The following is a 20,043-nucleotide window of genomic DNA, read 5'->3' on the forward strand; positions in this document are numbered from 1 at the left end:
TTCCATATATACACAGACATCTACAATTATTTTTATATACATAGTGTATGTATAGATAAAAAGGTGCAAAATGTATTTTTGATATCAATGAACGTATATATGTATCATCAAATTTACAAGGACATGCAAATAATATTTAAAGTTGAAGGTCAAGTACAAATGGTATTATCTTTTTGGCAAAATTTTCTTTTTCTTGGTTGTTATATTCTCCCATAAAGAAGTTGGAGATAGGTGATAAGGACCTCAAATACCCCACCGAATATTTTAGGGGGTGTGTTGTCTAAAATTCCACCATTAGATGAATGAAAAAGTCCCACCAAGATCACAAGTCAAGAAATAATTGTATTATGTTACGTATAATAATATATATCGACATTCATTTTCTAAGACTTGACGAGGTCATTGGTGCAAACGCTTTAGTGTTTACTAATTGCCTTGATCATATGCCCTTGAGAAATATACATATATAATACAAACTTCCTGTCTCAACACCAACAATGCAATACAACTTTATTAAATAAATAATTACCGAAATACAATTATCATTTCAACTTTCAAGTTCCTTTACTTTTGAAAAATATGAGACTTTTACGTTATCCCCACAAAGCAATTATTTTAAATTGGAAAACCCAAAGCTTAAAATATTCACTCAAAAAGATGAATTTATGGGGTCTATCTTTATCTTTATTTGTGAAAATATATAAAGTTATAAAAAAGATTGGATGATAAAAGAGATTCATTGGTTGCTCCCTAGCTACATACAAGCATGTGTATGACCCCTAAAGCCAAAAACTCTACAAACATTTCATAGTGAGTGAGAAAATAGAAAGTAATTTTGGCTTTTATAAGCCCACCTGTGTTGTAGTACACACATACTTTGGATTCCACACTTTAACTGGGATTTGGGGTTATGAAATAAAGAGAATGTCAGATGACATGTTAGATAGACTTGTGTTGGACCCCCCACTCCATTTTGCATACTACATCATATGCCACTTGGAATGCATTTCTTGCGATATGCCCATAATCTCAAGAAATAGTATTCATATTACTACCATGTCATTAATATTTAGTTTGATGATATTTATCGGTCTATAGAGATAATAATGTTATATTGATAATTGGTTCAAGAAATAAATATATTCATACAAAATGGTAACATGACATATACTTATATATATGCTAACATTTTAGGCATGATCATATAGATAATATAACCAAAGTTTCTGCATAATTATTGAATTCTGATGCCTTGAGTAAGATTCTGACGCAGAACTAAAGCAAACAATAAAGAGAAACTCAAATATTTTATTAGTGAAATTCAAGATGCATATAAAAACTCTTCATGAAGGGTGAAGTTAAATTTGATGGGCATGACCAAATTTGGAAAATTGAAATTGACAATAAATTATAATAAATAATATTTTAAATAGGAAAACGAATTTCAGAAAACAATGAAAACGAATATTATGTCATTAAAACATAATAAAATAAAAACGGAAATTGTTTGAACATTATGAAAAACTGAGATTTGGGGAGCCTAAACAGTGGAATTTAAGGGTCGACTTCGTTGATATATCGCATGTCTCAAAATGCCTTACGGATAAAATTGTGCTCATTTCAAGTTGGGCATCTTTGGACTCTGTTTGTCTTTCTCCCACTTGTCCATAAAGACTTATACCAAATCATCTATGTGCTCCATATCAATTCATGTGTCGGATATTTTGAATATTGCATCCTTGTATAGATTTAAAATGATAACATGACTTACTTATATGTATAGTGTCACTTTTCTTAAACTATAATAAGATCTTTTTATTAGAGGCATGTCATTGATAAACTGCCCATCATCTACTAATCAAAAGAACTTAAAAGATCAAATAAAATGACATATTGAAGAACATACATTTAAAAGTTGAAAACAAAACAATTATAGAAACTCCAGCTCATAAATACAATCTAAAAACAATGAACAGACAAATTACATCTAGACACCCAAACTTCCAATTGTCACTTACGGCGACCCATAATAAAGTGATAGCAAATCTTAACGTTCTTTTTACAAAAGCAACCACTTTGGTCCCCAACAATTTATCTCTCAAACTACATCACTTTCTCACTGTATATCTATCTTACACCCAACTATATATAAAGTGTTTAATCATCATACATAATTGGCTTGTTCACAGTGGGTTTGTTTGTCATGACCGAAATAAATGTAGGGGTAAGATGAATAGTTGAGGGGGTAAATGTGTTAAAAACATTAAATCTAGAAACACAAACAAAATCATGAAAATGAGATATATGAAAGTGGAATTTGAAGATTTCAAAAAAAATATCATGAGGACCAAATAATGGGGATCATGATGGAAACATAATAAGTTCTCCATATTGACAACTTGGTACATCATATTTTTGAAGAAGTGAGTGAGCCTTGCATCAACAGGGCCCCAAATTTAGGTAAGCAAGCTACATACACCTGCCATCCAGTTAGAGTATTGCATTTATGTTTACCGTTTTTACAAATAAGAAATGTATGTTAAAAAATACACAAAAACATATGGTAAGAGAAATAAACAAAAATGTATAGTTTCTTTTATGAACGGCTTATATTTGAATTAAGTGACGTAAAACTTTCCTCCTAAATCCTAATTTGCATTGTCATATTAAATAGAATGTGTCTTGACCCACTTCAACTTAAATGTATATATAAACATTAGTTTCGTCTTAAATATAAAGTAAAGAATTATATATTGATAATTAAAGATTTTATTAAATAAAAAAGTTAAAGAAAAGATAAAAAAAACTATGTTAGTGAACTTTTATTATTCATCCTTAGCCTGATTAAATTCGGCTACCCCGAACTTATAATCATTAATCTTGCGATAGTCAAAAACATATGTATAGATCTATACGGGGCTGACACCCCCACCTGTGATTGCAAACTATAATTCTGTAACATCCCAAAATTCAAGACAAAAAATTTCGTTTTAATTAAGTTATTATATAAAACCAACAATATAAAAACATTCATATTAATATCTCATGTTAAAGCCAAAGTGGAAATAATCTAATGAAATGTCAATATAAAACAATATCAGAGTATAATCCCAAAGATCTCATGTGCGGAAAACATAGTGTGATGCGCTGCTATCGAGCCGACTCCTTTCCTTGAAAACAAAGTACCTGAAACCAAAACCGAAAACCGTAAGCACGAAGCTTAGTGAGTTCCCCCATCATACCACACACCATACAATCACAAAGCATACATACTGTCGGACAATTCTGGGGTGCCCGATCTACCTGGTACGACCATTCTGGGGTGCTGACATACCCATGTCAAGCCATTTTGGGGTGCTGACCTACCCGTCGGTCCTAACAACCGACCCTTGGGGACTATTCCACCCCCTACTGCTACTATCACATATATCATAACATAAACATACTATCAGACATGTATAGGGTGTCCGGACAGCCCTTCGGTCCTAACAACCGAACTTGGGGACTATTCCCCTCATACTACCACTATCACATATAACATATCATGCCAGCATACAAACATATCATCACATACTGTCAGACATATCTAGGGTGTCTGACCTACCATTCTGTCCTAACAACCGAACTCTACTACTATCACATATAACATATCATGCCAGCATATAACATATCAGGTAGTAGCAAACCTAGATGATATCACAAAGACAATCATCTAACAAACAACTCCTACTGGTGGGCCGACATTGTGGCCGTAGACCCACCGCTACTGGAAGGTAACTCACCTCACACTGCTGAAGTCCCGTAGACACAATCTCACACTGCTGAAGTCCCGCAGACTCAACCCCAACTGCTGGCTTACAGATTCCCGAACTGTCAACACCAAAATAACACCCAATTAATAATTGGGTCGCAATACATAACCATAAGTACATTCTTTGGGTAATTACTACATTACCCCTAGCTTGGCTTATTCAAGCCCAAGGCCCAATCCATAGGCCCAAAGTCAATTATGAATCAAAGCCCAACATATGGCCCAATTTTCCAAATTGGGCCCAAACGTTTGCATGGTCTCATTCTAAGGCCCAACCAAAAGTCGAGTCCATCATTTGGTATTTTTATTGGCCCAATATCTCATAATCACAAAGGCCCAAACTATGGCCCATCTATGGCCCAATTTTCCAAATTGGGCCCAAACCCTCATATGGGTCTTATCCTAAGCCCATCAACATATTCTAGTCCATAAGATTATTTTTGGATGACCCATTAATAATCCAATTACCAAAGCCCAATGGAAAGGCCCAACAATAAACCCAAGTGAAATTAGTGTTTCTCATAAAATGATGATTAGGGTTAAGTTTCCTACTTAACCCATTAAGGGCTTAATCCACTAAGGACTTAATCCATTAAGTCCAATATTGCTTAGATTAATTTTTGCCATTGATTACTACTTAATATTTCAAGTTATCAAATAATTTCCGTGTGTCCCGATTAATTCCCCCAAATTAGGGTTTCTTTGCATTAGGGTTTTCCAAACCCTAATTAGGGTTTCCAACCCAAATACTACCCCATTTATCAATTTATTGGGATTTTAGGTCAATTAGGGCTTTATTGGGCCTACTAGGCCCATTAGAATATCATTAAGCCTATTAGGGTTTTCACTTAGCCCATTAGGCTTTACTGGGCCCATTAGGGTTTCAAGCACCCTAAACGAATCAAACTCACAAGATAAGCACACCGCCACCCGACACGGCGGCCGGTGGCAGCAGCCACCACCCTAAGGTGGTGGTTTTCAAGTTTCTTTTCATTATTCAAGCTCCTATTACAATTTTACAAGGAAACAATCTAAAATACACACATATATAAAGTAATCAAGCACACACACAACCACCCATGCGGTGGCCGGTGGCGGCAGGTGGTGGCAGCCACTATGGTTGGCTGCCATGGTGGTTTCCGGCCAACAAGCACACCCTCCTTTGTCCAGCAACACCAAAACACCCACTCTCTTGAGCTGAGCACGAAAAAGAACGCACCAATCAAGATCTTGCGATGGTGGCGGTAGTTGTGTGAGGTAGACGGACAACAGCAGCAACAACTATCGGTCTTCGATATTAATGGCTGTAGGGGCGGTGACGTCTGGGTTTCGACGGTCACAGCATCGATAGAGCGGCGGCTACTCGCGGTTCATCGCCAGCGACAGAAGCAACGGCGCTAAACGGTCATGCGACCCATAGAACCGGCGTCACGAGCGACCACAAGCACTGCTATGGCTAAACAACGACGTTAGGGGTGGCGATAAATCTCGACATGGCGGCGGAAGGCTCTAACATAGCGGATGGAGAAAGAGAATGAGAAGAAGGCGGTCGTTCGATGATTCCAATCTCCACGGTAGTGAAGGTGTGATGCCGGAAGTGAAGAAGCAAGTGGCGGCCGGTGGGATGCATAAGGGGGGGGGGGGTAAGGGAGTGACGGCTGCACACAAGGTCCTTAGGGTTAGGGTTACATGGAGGCCTTTATACCCGACTCCCTTCATAAGTTTACCATAATGGCAAGATCAGCCCTCCCTATCTCTTTTCTTTCAAACCAAGGCCATAATTTACCCTTCCCACCCTTGCTCACGGAATTCCTTTCATATTTAGCCCCACAGTTACAATTCAGCCCCTCTTTACAAATTATTCTTCAAATAAAGTCCATATGTTACCTTTTAAACCCTGAATTTCAAAACTCTTTACAATGGAGTCAAAAATTACCATTTAACCCTTGTTTCTCATAATCTATCCATCTTAAGTCCCGATAATTTACCACGTGGTTCTTACCTTCATAAACACTTACAAGACTAATCCAGAATTGACACTTTTAATCCCCGACTTCTAAAATTGTTACAATTAGCTCTTCGAGACCATCCTTTTATACATAATTATTTATTTTAGGGCTACGAGTCCTTCATTTATTTATTTAATAAATAAACGGGCGTTACAAATTCCGACAGGATAACTTTGTTTATATACAAACATTAATCGACATCCGAGGAAACATCATGCGGGGAAAATATTAGTCCACAATGTCGATTATAGGAGCTCATGGTAATACAAACCCGAAAACCTTAAGGAAACATCTACCTAAAGGGACGCCTTTGAACAGTGAATATTATAATAGATTAGAATTGTTAAGATATCCTAAAATATATTATAATAAATTAGGATTGATAAAATATCCTAAAAAGTATTCTAAGTTAGGATTGATAAAATATCTTAACAAGGAAAGAAAGATTTTTCTAAAAGAAAAATAAAATCTTAATTAAAACAATCGAATAAATCAGAAAATCATAAAAACATGTGAACTCACCAACATTATGTTGACGTTTTCAAAATACATGTATTCTCAATGAGATGAGTGTGGAGGATAGTCGTGCGGAGGAGGAAGTCGTCAAGGATGTTTGCTGAAGTTTATTTTCTAGTTATGTTTAAGATGTGTGTTTGGTCTGTCGAACAATGTAAACCCCAAAGAAGTTATAATGAATAAAAATATCATTTGTGTTATATTTCTATGTATTGTAATATATCTATTTGTCTCGATCCAACATCCCTACGTTGCACGGACCGGTGTTTTTGCCACTGGCCGAGGGTGCGACACTATATTACATTACCTTTGTTGACGATCATTCCAGATCACTTGTTTTTACCCACTCAAAAATCAAATTTAAGGTTTTTGATACTATTACATGCTTTTATTGAATTTTTTCCAAACTCAATTCTCTACAAAACTCAAAGCATCCAAAGTGACAATGGTATGGAATTTGTTGACACTCGAATCCGTACCCTTTTTTTGGAAAATAGTACCCATTATCACCTATCCTATCCTTACACGCGACAAAAAAATGGTCGTGTCGAGCACAAACATCGACATATTATTGAAACCCGGGCTTACTATGATTTTTAATGATCATGCACCTGCATAGCTGCATTTGGGTTGATGTTTTTACTTCATCGACATACATTAGAACCGTCATCCTGTAATGGTGTTTCACAACAAATGTCCATTTGAACAATGTTAATGTAATCAAACATATTAGTTATGAATGATACTTCCTTAAGACCCCTAATGTATTTCTTCAACCTCAACAAGAACCGAGACCAAGATACAATACTTTGTGTCATGTCCAAACCATACACTATGGGTAGGGTCTACGATTTTCATCCATGACAACCATTATGAACATTGCGTATGTAGTCATTTTTTAGTGATGTAATACCAATAAAGATCGTTGGTAGTATGCAATTTAGAAATGTATGAATCTACAAATTATTACACAATCAAGCATAAGAATATTAATGAAATTAAAACCGAAAATAAACAAGTGATGTATTACAAAAATATTTTACCACACATCACATATTGATAAAGAAAAACTCAAAGTGGTTGTTCGCATCTTTCGGAATGTTGGTAAAAGTCTTCAGGCTGGCTCTTTGAAGATTATGTTGGTAAAAAAAAGGTTTGCAAAATTTCTTATGTACGCTCGATTTGATGAACTCAAATATAAGATGTTGCAAAGATATTATGAATTTTTGGTCCTAACGAAAGAAATTATGGAATCAGATATTATATTAGTTGTATTTATGAAATATTTTGGAATGTGTGTCCGTAATGTGTATATAGTTCAGAGTGTATCTATCTTTGTTATGTCGGAATTCACAATTGGTTTACGTCACTTCTCATTCAACTTTTAATAACTTCATAACATGAATAATTAATCTAGAATATTGTATTTCGAAGAAATTAATTGATTTTTAATTCCATTAAAAACAAATACATCTCATTCAACTTTCAATAACCTCATAACATGAATAATTAATCTAGAATATTGTATTTGGAAGAAATTAATTGATTTTTAAATCCATTAAAAACAAATTCTTTTGTTAAACCTCGTTTATAAATGCTACTTTTGTTATAGTGTAACTTTTAAGTGGGGTATGTACGGCGAAAAGGATGTTTGTGGGTGTGATTAGTAAGGTGGATTAAATAGTTAAATATAGCATTAAGTAACGATATTACATCTAACTAATCAGACGCTAAAAGTAGCTATCACTAGACTTGAATGATACTTCTTTCCACTATAGTTGTTTTTAAAAAACAAATTTAAAAATATTCAACATCTTAGACTTTCTCGCTTCTTTTAAATGCATATTTAAGAAATGAAATTTTATTAGGGAAAATGACTTAGGAGGGTAACTATCTCTTATTCGTGTTCACATATTAGCAACTTCTTATTTTTTGTACATAAGAAAGCAACTAACTTGTTTTAACTATGTACATCCCAAAAATCATGACCAAAAATTTCGTTTTTAATTTAATATTAAAACCATAATTGTCAAACCATTAATTTAATACTCCGGCATCGGGCCCTGCCCGGCATCGGGCCCGCCTGGCATCGAGCCCCGCTCGGTATACAGATCTGTCTCTCTTAGGCCCCGCCCGCTAAACACATACAAACATATAACATGCTAACACATAAAGAAACGTACTCTACTGTATCCCTGTCCTAAGAAACATACTCTGCTAATAATGAGATACGGAACATCGTCCGTACTTAGCTAGTGATGAGATACGGGATCTCGCCCACACTCACCTCTTTACCAGACACATACAAGTATCACACAGATAACAAGTATAATCTAACATGCAAACATTCCTCGGGCACCCGCCCGACATCAGACCTTGGTATGGAATAACATACTAGCATACAATGCCTAGGGCTAACCCCCGGGTCATCCTACTCATAGACTACATGGGCTGGCATTGTGACGTTAGACCCATTCACACAATGAGGAGACTCACCTTGCACTGCTGAAGCCCTAGCTGGAACTAGCTGAGTATGAACGAAGTTCCGTATCTCATTATTAGCAGAGTATGTTTCTTAGGACAATGATACAATAGAGTATGTTTCTTTATGTGTTAGCATGTTATATGATTGTATGTGTTTAGCGGTCGGGGCCCGGAGACAGGCGGGGACTAAGAGAGACAGATATGTATACCGAGCGGGGCTCGATGCTAGGTGGGGCCTGATGCCGAGCGAGGCCCGATACCGGAGTATTAAATTAATGGTTTGACAATTATGATTTTAGTATTAAATTAAAAACAAAATTTTTGGTCATGATTTTTGGGATGTTACACAGTTAAAAACAAGTTAGTTGTTTTCTTATTTACAAAAAATAAGAAGTTGTCAATATGTGAACACGGATAAAAGGTAGTTATCCTCCTAAGTCATTTTCCTATTTTATTAGTGGCATGTTTATATGTTTTTTAAGAACATATGACGTATAATTTAGTAGAAAGAAATAAAATGTTTAATTAGCATTCAATTTATTAAACACAATCACAATAAAATGTGCAGTTTTCATTCAATAAATTTAAAATTCAATAATCTTTTTTTTCAAATATGTTATATTAAAATTTAACTTAATGGATCATAAGAACTAAATAGTAAATTATATGACATAATAATATAAAATCCATTAATATGTATATATTTTAATATAATATAGATGTCTTTGTATTCAACAATACTAAATGGTACGATTAATCTCAAGTCTCAACCAAGAAAGAACCAAAGAGCTTCTAGCTAGTGATATCCGATGTTGTCTTTCCTTTTTGAAGTTGAGGGTTTAAGTCTCGTCATGGATTTAAGGTGTAGTTTAGAAGTAGGTTAGATTTGATGTTTCAAAAAAAAAATCACAAAATATATGATTAAAATTGATTTTAATTTTCTTTTAAGATAAGACTTATACAAAAATAAATTTTGTATAACTCTAAATTATCTTTTTCCAAATTAGTGTTATATACTCGCATATACAATTACAATCGACATTCTTATATTTAATTTTAATCGACATTCTTATATTTAATTTTGTAACGATGAATAATAAAGTAATAACGTTTTTGATAATATTTTACTATTTTCATTAATTTCGGTAAAGCAAGTAAAAAATTTCTTGATATTAATTTAATATTTAAATTAATTTAAGTTGCTTTTTGATTATGAATTTTTATTATATAATACAAGATAAAAATCTAAAAGTGATATATAAATTTGTTTCAAACTAACCTATATCAAACTTTATATATTTTTATTTTATTTATATCGTTGTTATAAAGTATGTTTTTTTTTTTTAATATTATTATATAATATGTTTTATCGTAAGAAGTTATTATTATTATTATTATTATTATTATTATTATTATTATTATTATTATTATTATTTATAATTAGTCTAAATTGTAGTATTCTGTTATAAATCTACATTTTATCATTGAGAACTTTCATTTTTAAATGATTTAAGTTCTTTATTCCGATTTAATTTTATGATTTATATAACATAATATTCAATATAAATTTGAATATTATTGAATCCGTCTTTTATTTCGTTACAACGTTATATTTTCTTTCCTTATATTGTTACAAAATATTTTCATATTATTTAATAGTTGGTAATATTTCTATTTTTTCGTACGTTATACTGAAATATGATGTTACATAGACATTCAAATCCACAGGAATTTAACAAACTATATATTATTTTTTGTTGAAACGAATACACTAAATATTGTTTGTTTCTAAATTACTTACATCTTTGTAATTTTTTTAGGATTTTCGGTGCATCATGCAAGGATGCAACTCCTTGTTTATTAATAGTTTCATAAGATTAGTTTAATATTAGCATTGTCGATCAAATGAATTAAATAGTGATGGTATGTTTGTTTATTATAAATTTGATCTTGAATTTCTAAAAAGGTTAATGGTGGTACTTAAATCAAGGTAGACGATGACCCAAACTTATACCCTTTTGACCTATTAAATTATTCTTACAACATACTAACAAAATTTTAATTAAAATTTAAAGAAAATATGTAAAATATTATTTTATTTTTAAAATTTTAGTTACATATTTAAAGTAATGTTGTAATTAATATTATATTTTTAATTAAACAATCATCTTAGTTATAATCGTACAACGAGTAAATCAAACATATAAATTGCAAATTGTATGAACACGTGTTGATTTTTCATGCACGATTTCTTATGTTTAATGACTTTTCTTGTAGCAGGTTTTAAAGCAGTCTGTCTCATTGTGAACCCCAACTCTTAAACCCATGAGAGGGGATACTCTTATAAGGTCCACACATGTGTATTTCCTTCCAACACATCCACAAATCAAAACGTCAATCAGTTTAGGGGTTGATCTTCCTTCTATCGGGTTAGTCAAGAAATTCACAGGTGCCACTTTCTTGGCGGAACCCCGACACGCTTAAATATGTTAAACAAAACATCCATAACATATCGTGTCTGTATTTGAACCCCGAGAGTTCTTTACAATGAACTGCATGCTCTCCAAAAGAGTCCAAATATGCCTTGCGACACACCAAACATATCTCGTCAGCTAGGAATATTGGGATCTTGAGTCAATATTTGAGGATAGTACGATACTCCATAGGAAACATATGTTGGCCAAACCCATCTATATGGATAGCTAGAAGAAAATCTTGACCATGTGGTGTATGTAAACACTGGAAAAACTACTTTCTGTTGAGTCGTCATGTCGAGATGCACTTCCATATATTGGACGATTTTACTAAAAATGACACTCGCTAGTGTATTCTGGGATTTAGGGGGCAGTGTCCTTAGTAGTAAAATTGCTATGGTCAATGTCCGGATGCTTGTTATGAAGAGAAGCCAAGGCACAAACATAATCAAAATTCATACCATATATGTCGCTCATGTAAGATGTAGTTGTGCAATACCTAATATTGGGCCCTTGAGGCAACAAAAGCATATGAGGAAGTCTCTACTACTGAGTATAAACCCAAACCACCAAACTTAATAGGTAAGGAAACAATTCGCCACTGTATGTCACCAAAAAAAGGGCCATCACAAACCACAATGTCCTCAATCGGCCCGCACAACCCATTGTCAAAGAACACACCCTCCTCCATGTGAACAGGTTGGCACGTCCTCAACCCAAAGAAAAGTTTAGCAATACTCATACAAGACCGAAGCAGAAAGAGATCACACTGGGGGTCAGACAATTGTGGAAGAAGGCACATCAAATTCACAGCATTTGCAACTCTCTTATGGCTAAGCTGTGAATGAAACTAATATCTCTACTAACAGCTCCCCTAAGAAGTTTCACCACCAATGGCGGCCTCCCGATACCAACTGGAAATAGCTCCTTACAGAGCTTCCTACCATCACACGAGGGCCAAAAGAGCTCGGTTTTATTGATATTCAACTTAAGACCCAATTTTGGGCCAATCACCTTAATGTTGTCCAACTCCTCTGAATCTCCAATAAGTGTGTCATCATCAAGGAAACATGAGAAGAAGCTTGCAATTGTCTCTAATATTATGTAAGATTGGGTGCAACAAAAGGGCAAAGAGAAGTGGTCCCAAAGGGCCTCCTTACTGAATCGCAGTAGTGGACCAAATATGTGTGTCTCCTAGATACAACCTTGTTGCTTGACCATATAGGAATTCCACTTACAAGGATATAAAAGGGCACCTCAATATTTATGAATTATTGTTAATCTATTATCTACCATAAATCAACCTTCTCATTTTTTGTTATAAATCGGCTAATAATTTTAGTTATTTTTATTATAGTTTAACAAAAATAATATAACACATGTAAGTATCAATTTAATTTTTTATTAGATCAAAATAACGATAAACAAAACTTCATCTAAAATGACAAAATTAAAAGACAAGATTATAGGATGAAATCATGTAACACCCAAAATCTAGAAGGTCAATTTTGGAAGTAAAACCCCCATTTCTAATGAACAACTCGTCGAGTTTGGGGCAAGAAACTCGACGTGTTGGAAAGTTGGAGCATGCGTTTTTGGAAGACCAACTTGACGAGTTGGACAGGGTTTAGGAAACCCTAAATCAGGACTTTGCACCCTATTTAAACAACTTAAGCCCTAGGGTTCAACCTCATTTCCAGCCTCCAAGTCCCTAACCCTAAATCTCGAAACCCTAAAGCTATTTTAAGAGTTTGTGAGTCATTTTGAGTGTTTTTGGTGAGTGTTGCAGCTATTGTAAGAATGAAGAACTTAGAGACACAAGAAGGAGCATATAGATCCATAATCATTGCCCCATCCACGACACTTTTATGGTATAAAGCTTAAACCTTGTCTTGTAGTCATCTAGATCTCCATTTTAGGGTTCTTTGGGTTGTTTTGTCCAAATGAGATGGTTATTGATGGGTTGGACGTCCCTAATGGAAAACACTTCATATCTAGGGCCTTAAGGGACTCTCATGGCATAAAGGTGCCAACTTTGTGGCCCTAGAAGCCCCATGCAACCTCTAAGCTCTTTTTTTGACCTTTCAAGCTCCACATGGTCATGCATGTTGATAAATTTTAAGACTTTCGGTGTCCTTCTAGTATCAAAGGTCCAGATCTATGTTCTTATGCCTTATCTTGAAGTCTTGAGGACCCTTGGATTTAGATTTAAGCCTTTTGGAGTTAGGGTTTGAGCTTATTTTCATTAGGAAGGTATTAATGGGTAAAGTTGAAAACTTTACCCTTCTAAAAGGTATTGCCAGTCTAGATCTAGAATATTGGGTTCAGAGTTGAAGAATAAAGGCTTAATGCATTAATAAGGGGTTAATAGGCTAAAGAACTCTGTTGAAACATAGAAGTGACCCTCTTAAACTTAAAAGAAACCCGAAGCTGTCATCAGGAACCACAATCATTCCTTCAACCGTAGTCAAACTCAGCACCGCAATCAAGATCAACAATCGCAGTCATAGTCATCAACACTTAGTCTTAGTCTTTTATCTGTTTTTCTTTTAGTACTTTGTTTTGTTCAATGTGCCCTGCGTGGCAACTTTTAACAGATAAGATTGTTTGTAATCTTCGAGACTCTATAAATAGAGTTCTCTCTTTCTGAATGAAATACACATCTCTTACGCATCTTGAATCTTATCACTCATCTTAATTCCTTCTTATTTATCACTTAAATATAATCTCAATTGTTTGAAATCTCTCTTTGGAGCAAGTCTTTCTAGAATAGGGGTGTAAACGAGCCGAGCCGAGCCCGAGCCTGACCAAGCTCGAGCTCGGCTCGTTTAATTTTGAGGAAGCTCGAGCTCGAGCTCGAGCTCATTTAATTTCAGTTTCTCAATGGTTTGGGAAGACACTGGACGACTGCTAAGATGATAGTCCAAGGAGATAGGAAGATCCATTCTTTATCACTCTACAAGCTTTATGGTGAATTGAAAACACAAGAATCCACTATACTCAAATAATGTGCTGACTTCGGAGGACCACTTTGTAACACTAGTCAAAAGTAGGTCAATAACAATCACATGTGATTATATCAATCATGTGATGTGATTTTGTTAAAACTAGTAATGTAGTAAACTTACTATGTATTTCATGATAATTCTAATATAAATATGAACTTTCATACATACTTTATAGTAAAAATCAAAGTATATGTCCATACGATTCCAAAAATGTAGAGAACGTCGAAATCTGGCTTCGCGTGAAGAAGTTATGATAAACCGAACACTATAAAATCTTTATAACAAGAGTAATTTAAAATAGGCTTATATTTAGCTATTGTAATGTATTAGAGAGTTTTAGTACTCGGAATTACCTATGCGTGTATATAAAGAACGTCAAAAACGGAGTTCGTATGCAAAAGTTAAGGCCTTCCGAAGATGTCACTGTCAGAAACCCTAAATTGACTGAACTCACGAGGTGAGCATAAAAACTCACGACGTGAGGAGTCAAACCACCATATTTCGGATCTAGAAGGTGTAACCAGGCTGCGAGGGGATAAGATCCAAACTCACGACGTGAATATTGAGATTTCACGACGTGAGGAGTCATTTTGCCACCTTCGGAAGCTACAAGAAGGATGGCAAGTCTACGAAGAGATAAGCTTGAAACTCACGACGTGAACAATGAGTTTCTCACGTCGTGAGGGCCAAAAATCTTACTATAAATAGCAAGATCGACCCCAACCATTCCTACACCTGAACTTCTTTCTCCTCTCTCCTTTGCTGAAGCCCACTTGCATCCCGAGCCCCGACGACCTCTTACGCTGACCGTTTTTGCTTAGATAACATAAAATCACGCTACTAAGGTGAGTTTCACGGCCCCACTTTCTAATATTTTTGGGGGAAAACGCATGCTAAATATTATATATACGTTATTATTATGTCTATATGATAGTATATTAGTATCAACGTAGATAGTGATAATAACCGGAATATAGTTATTACATATTTGAAAGTATACAACTATCGTAAAGTTGTTAGTATGCTATTGTTATAGTAGTATATTCATGTAGATCTTGATTTATACTTAGGATTCTATATATATTTTGTGTGCGATATAGTTCCGAAGTTATATTCAGAAGTTCTATATGTTAAGTTATAAAGTATGTTGCTATTATTGGTTTTATGTAAAGATAAAACTTGGTATGTTATATGTTGTTATTGATAGTTTTATGTCAAGATAAAACTAGGAATGTTATATGTTGTTATTATTGGTTTTAGGTCAAGATAAAACCTGGTTTTACTTCAAGATATAGCTGTTATACTGCCTAAATGTTATGAAGTTAGGAGTAATGTTTAAAAGCATAGTATAGTGACTTGGGGTTTTAGACATGAAAATGCTTTTGTTGTTAGAGCTATAGGAAGCCGTCAAAGTCTACATGAGCTACCTCATTCATCAACTAAGATTGGGGATCTTAGTGGAAGTCCTCTGACCTGTAACCGTTATGTAACGTCCCAAAATTCAAGACTAAAAATTTCTTTTAATAAAGTATCACTTAAAGTAAAATCATAATTTCAAAACATAAACAGAGTATTAGTTTTCAAAACACATGTTCATTATCAGAGTAAAACATTCCCAGGCTGACTAATCTATGGTGTGTGCCATGCGATCATCCCGAGATCCATCATCCGCTACCGGAAGTACCTGAAACCAAAACTGAAAGCCATAAGCACGAAGCTTAGTGAGTTCCCCAGATACCACATACCATACAAACCATTCATAGCCAAGAGCTATATATAACCGACTTATCCATAATCAAATAAGGTGCTATGTGCCAAACATAGTCTTGCCATTATGCCACGGGCCGCGCGTGGCCTTCCTGGTCAAGCCTGGGCCGCTCCCTGGGTCTTACAGACAAGTGCCAAGGGCCTCCCCCTGGTCTTACAGACATGTGCCAAGGGCCACCCCCTGGTCTTTTATACAAGTATCACAAAGACAACCGTACATACTACTCTACTTAGCTAAACAACATACAGTGTGCCAGAAGCCACCTCCTGGTCTTTCATATATAATAGCATACAATGCGCCAGGAGCCACCTCCTGGTCTTTCATACATATTGCCTAAGGCTAACCCTCGGGTCTTCCTGTCATCCATAATAACATACTGTGTGCCAGGAGCCACCCTTGGTCTTTCATGCATATTGCCTAGGGCTAACCCCCGGGTCTTCCTATCATACATAATAACATACTGTGTGCGAGGAGCCACCCCCTGGTCTTTCATGCATATTGCCTAGGGCTAACCCCCGGGTCTTCCTATCATACATAATAACATACTGTGTGCCAGGAGCCACCCCCTGGTCTTTCATGCATATTGCCTAGGGCTAACCCCCGGGTCTTCCTATCATACATAATAACATACTGTGTGCCAGGAGCCGCCCCCTGGTCTTTCATGCATATTCTAAATGGGCCAACATTGGTGCCTTAGACCTATACAAACAGTGAGGAGACTCGCCTCGCACTGCTGAACTCTGCTGATAATCCTCTAGCTGCTGACCGACAACTCTCTGAACTCCTGCTCCACTAGCTCCCCGAGCTACCAATATCAATGCAACCCTTAGTCTAACTATCTCCCGAAAGTCAACTAAGTCAACTCAGGTCAAAGTCAAAGTCCTGGTCAAAGTCAACCTTCCAGGTCAACCCTACTCGTCGAGTCACCCTACTGACTCGCCGAGTTCATAAGTCCAGAGTCCTTCCACTCGCGACTCTACTCACCGAGTCAGTCCATGACTCGCCCAGTCTACCGATTTCCGAGTCCTGACCTGTCCAACTCACCGAGTCTCTAATCGACTCACTGATTCGAGTCTAAACTCGAAGGGTTTGGGGTTCCGCGACTTGACTCGCCGAGTCCAAGAACAGACTTGCCGAGTCCAAGAAAATCTTCACCCAACTCGCCGAGTTGTTCTTCCAACTCGCCGAGTTCATGCCCAACTTCATCCGACTCGACGAGCCGTTCATCCCACTCGTCGAGTTCCTCCTCATCTTCAAGCTACTCGCCGAGTCCACTCAAAGGACTCGCTGAGTCCATCCGGTCCTTCATACATGCAGAGGACTTTTGAGTCATGCAGGGACTCAAATCTGTAGATCTACCCTTCCCAAGCCTATTCCTCACGTAAAGTTGCAAACTTTACGTGTAGAGAAAGAGATCTAAGCAAAATACACCATAAACTAGGGTTTAAGGCCAAGGGGCTTCAACTTTGACTCAAGGGCTGATACTTTATGCTTCTCTAGTTCATAACACACTTGGATCTGAAGTAGCAACTCCAGATCCCGCTTCTAACTCAAATGGGTGTCAAACCATGGCTTAAAAGCCCCAAATCTCACAACCATGGAAGACCTAAAGGAGAGAGGGACAACTTATTACCTTCAATATCTCAGAAAGGCTCCACAAACTCCAGATCTATAGTCCCTTCTTGCTCCTCCAAGTTCCTTCTTCCTTCTCCAAGCTTTAATGCACCTTCCAAGGCAACAAATGGCTCAATCAAAGGTTATGACGGCTAGGGTTTGGTATCCAGGGCTGAAGAGGCAGTAAGGGAACCCTAGGAAGAAGATTAAGACGTCTATATAGGCTCCAAGTCCCGAATTTAGGGTTTTCCATGCACATACCAGACTCGCCGAGTCACCTTGTCCTACTCGCCGAGTCGGTCACTTACTCCTCGGCCCGGATCCCGCTCGGACTCGCCGAGTCCCCCCTTTGGACTCGCCGAGTCGACCCCTAAGCTTAGCGTTTTTCTTTCCTTTCTTGGCCTTCAAAACTTTGGGTGTTACACGTTAATCCCGTGTGAGCGAGGAAGTCGTGTATGAATAAGATACGGGTTGACGACCCCACTCGTGGTTGTTAATTACAACCCAAGAAAAGCGAGTGACGATTCGTTCCTTTTACTTTTATTCAGGAGTCGATGAAGCGTGCGGTGTTGTTTCTCATGGTAAATCATGGGTGTACTGTTTCTCAAGGTAAATCATGAGTGTATTGTTTCTCATGGTAAATCATGAGTGTATTGTTTTGTCAGAGGTATTATTGTCAAGCAGCGGTTACGGATGCATGGTAGCAAGTTGTTAGAAGCATTATACTTTGTCGTTATACAAGTATTAATGTTAAGTATAAGTTTCCCCCAACTTATACCCTAGGTACTACTTGTATATTAAGTAGATAATTATACATAACACACATACTCGTATAGAACTGAAATAGATTTATACGTAGCATTTTTACTCGTATAGAATTGAAATAGATTTATACATAGTAGTTTTACTTGTATGGAACTGAAATAAGATTTATACGTAGCAACTTTCATTTGTATGGAATTACAAACACTTATATTCATAGTATATGAGACTTATAGGTATATACTTATTTGGTAAGTAAACTTTTATACCTAGGATATATATAGTAAACGTTGGAGAGTCAAAATTATACTTTCAAAACTATACTTTTGAACTTGAGAAAAAGTGTTATTTTTATATGGAGTCAAAACCTGTGACCTTACCAACTTTATGTTGATGTATTTTTAAATGCATGTGTTTTCAGGAAGTTGATAACTATGATACGAGAAATGACGTTACACTGCCCGGTGTTTCGGCCGACGGCCGGGGTGTGACACACTTGCTCTCATAGCACAAGCTCCACATACTCAATCTTACTCTCCCTCGTATGAAAATCCTCCACACTCTTACGAAGCTGACTCAAAATATGATGATGAAGAAGAATTTCAGAATGCTATTGCTCTTGTTAGCCAAAAGTTCAACCAGCTACCACTTCTTTTCGTAAAAATCAGCAGTTCAACAAACCTCGATTCAACCGCAACTTCAATAATCACTCTTGATATCCCAAGAATCCTCACACAACACCGCAACCTCAGACCACTCAACCCAAAGAGGCACCGAAACCCATCAATCCAACTGAATCTGGTACCTCGTCAGAAGATAAAAGTGATGTTGTAATCTGTCACACGTGCAACAAGGAGAATCACTTTGCAAAAGACTGCAAAGCTAACATAGTAAAAGATAGAGCATTATACCTTAGAATGGATCAAGAATTGGAAGAAAAAGAAAAAGCAAGGTCATACGTAGCTCATGTAAAAAGGGACCATCAAGTCTGGTCATCTGGAGATGAAGATGAAGACATTAGCAACGTTAAGGGAAAAGGCAAGATTTGCATGCTGGTAACTGTGGATGATGATGGGTCTACGAAGCTAGAAAAGAACTACTGCTACATGGCAAATGATGGGACTCTAAGCATCGTCGAACAGGTAAAACTCATGATCCAAACTCTAAATTATAGCATGCATGAATGTCAACGATTCATAGACAATCCTAATGACAAAGATCTAGATGAGAACATAGCGTCCCAAGAGATGTTTCACGTAAGAGGATGACTGGATAACAAAAGACTCAAAGTAGCTATGTTAGAAAAGGACTTAGAGTTAGAGAAAGATGCAAGAATGTTAAGTGAAACACAATTAGAAATAGCTTTGAACCAAAGAGATTTAGCTCGTAGTGAGATTGTACGTTTAAATCTTTAAATAGAAAAACTATTCAATGAAAGTGAAGCTATTGAAAATCTTGTGAACAATGGAATCATAAATAACACCTATAATTGGGGTTGGTCCAATGGGTACAATACCACAGAGGACTCATCACCTCGGTTTAACAATGACCGTCCCTATTTCCCTCCGGACCGAGAGTTCCATTACCCTGTCAATAA

This window comes from Lactuca serriola, chromosome 4, assembly GCF_051521515.1.
Source record: "Lactuca serriola cultivar US96UC23 chromosome 4, Lser_US96UC23_V15, whole genome shotgun sequence".
In the NCBI taxonomy this organism is placed as follows: Eukaryota; Viridiplantae; Streptophyta; class Magnoliopsida; order Asterales; family Asteraceae; genus Lactuca; species Lactuca serriola.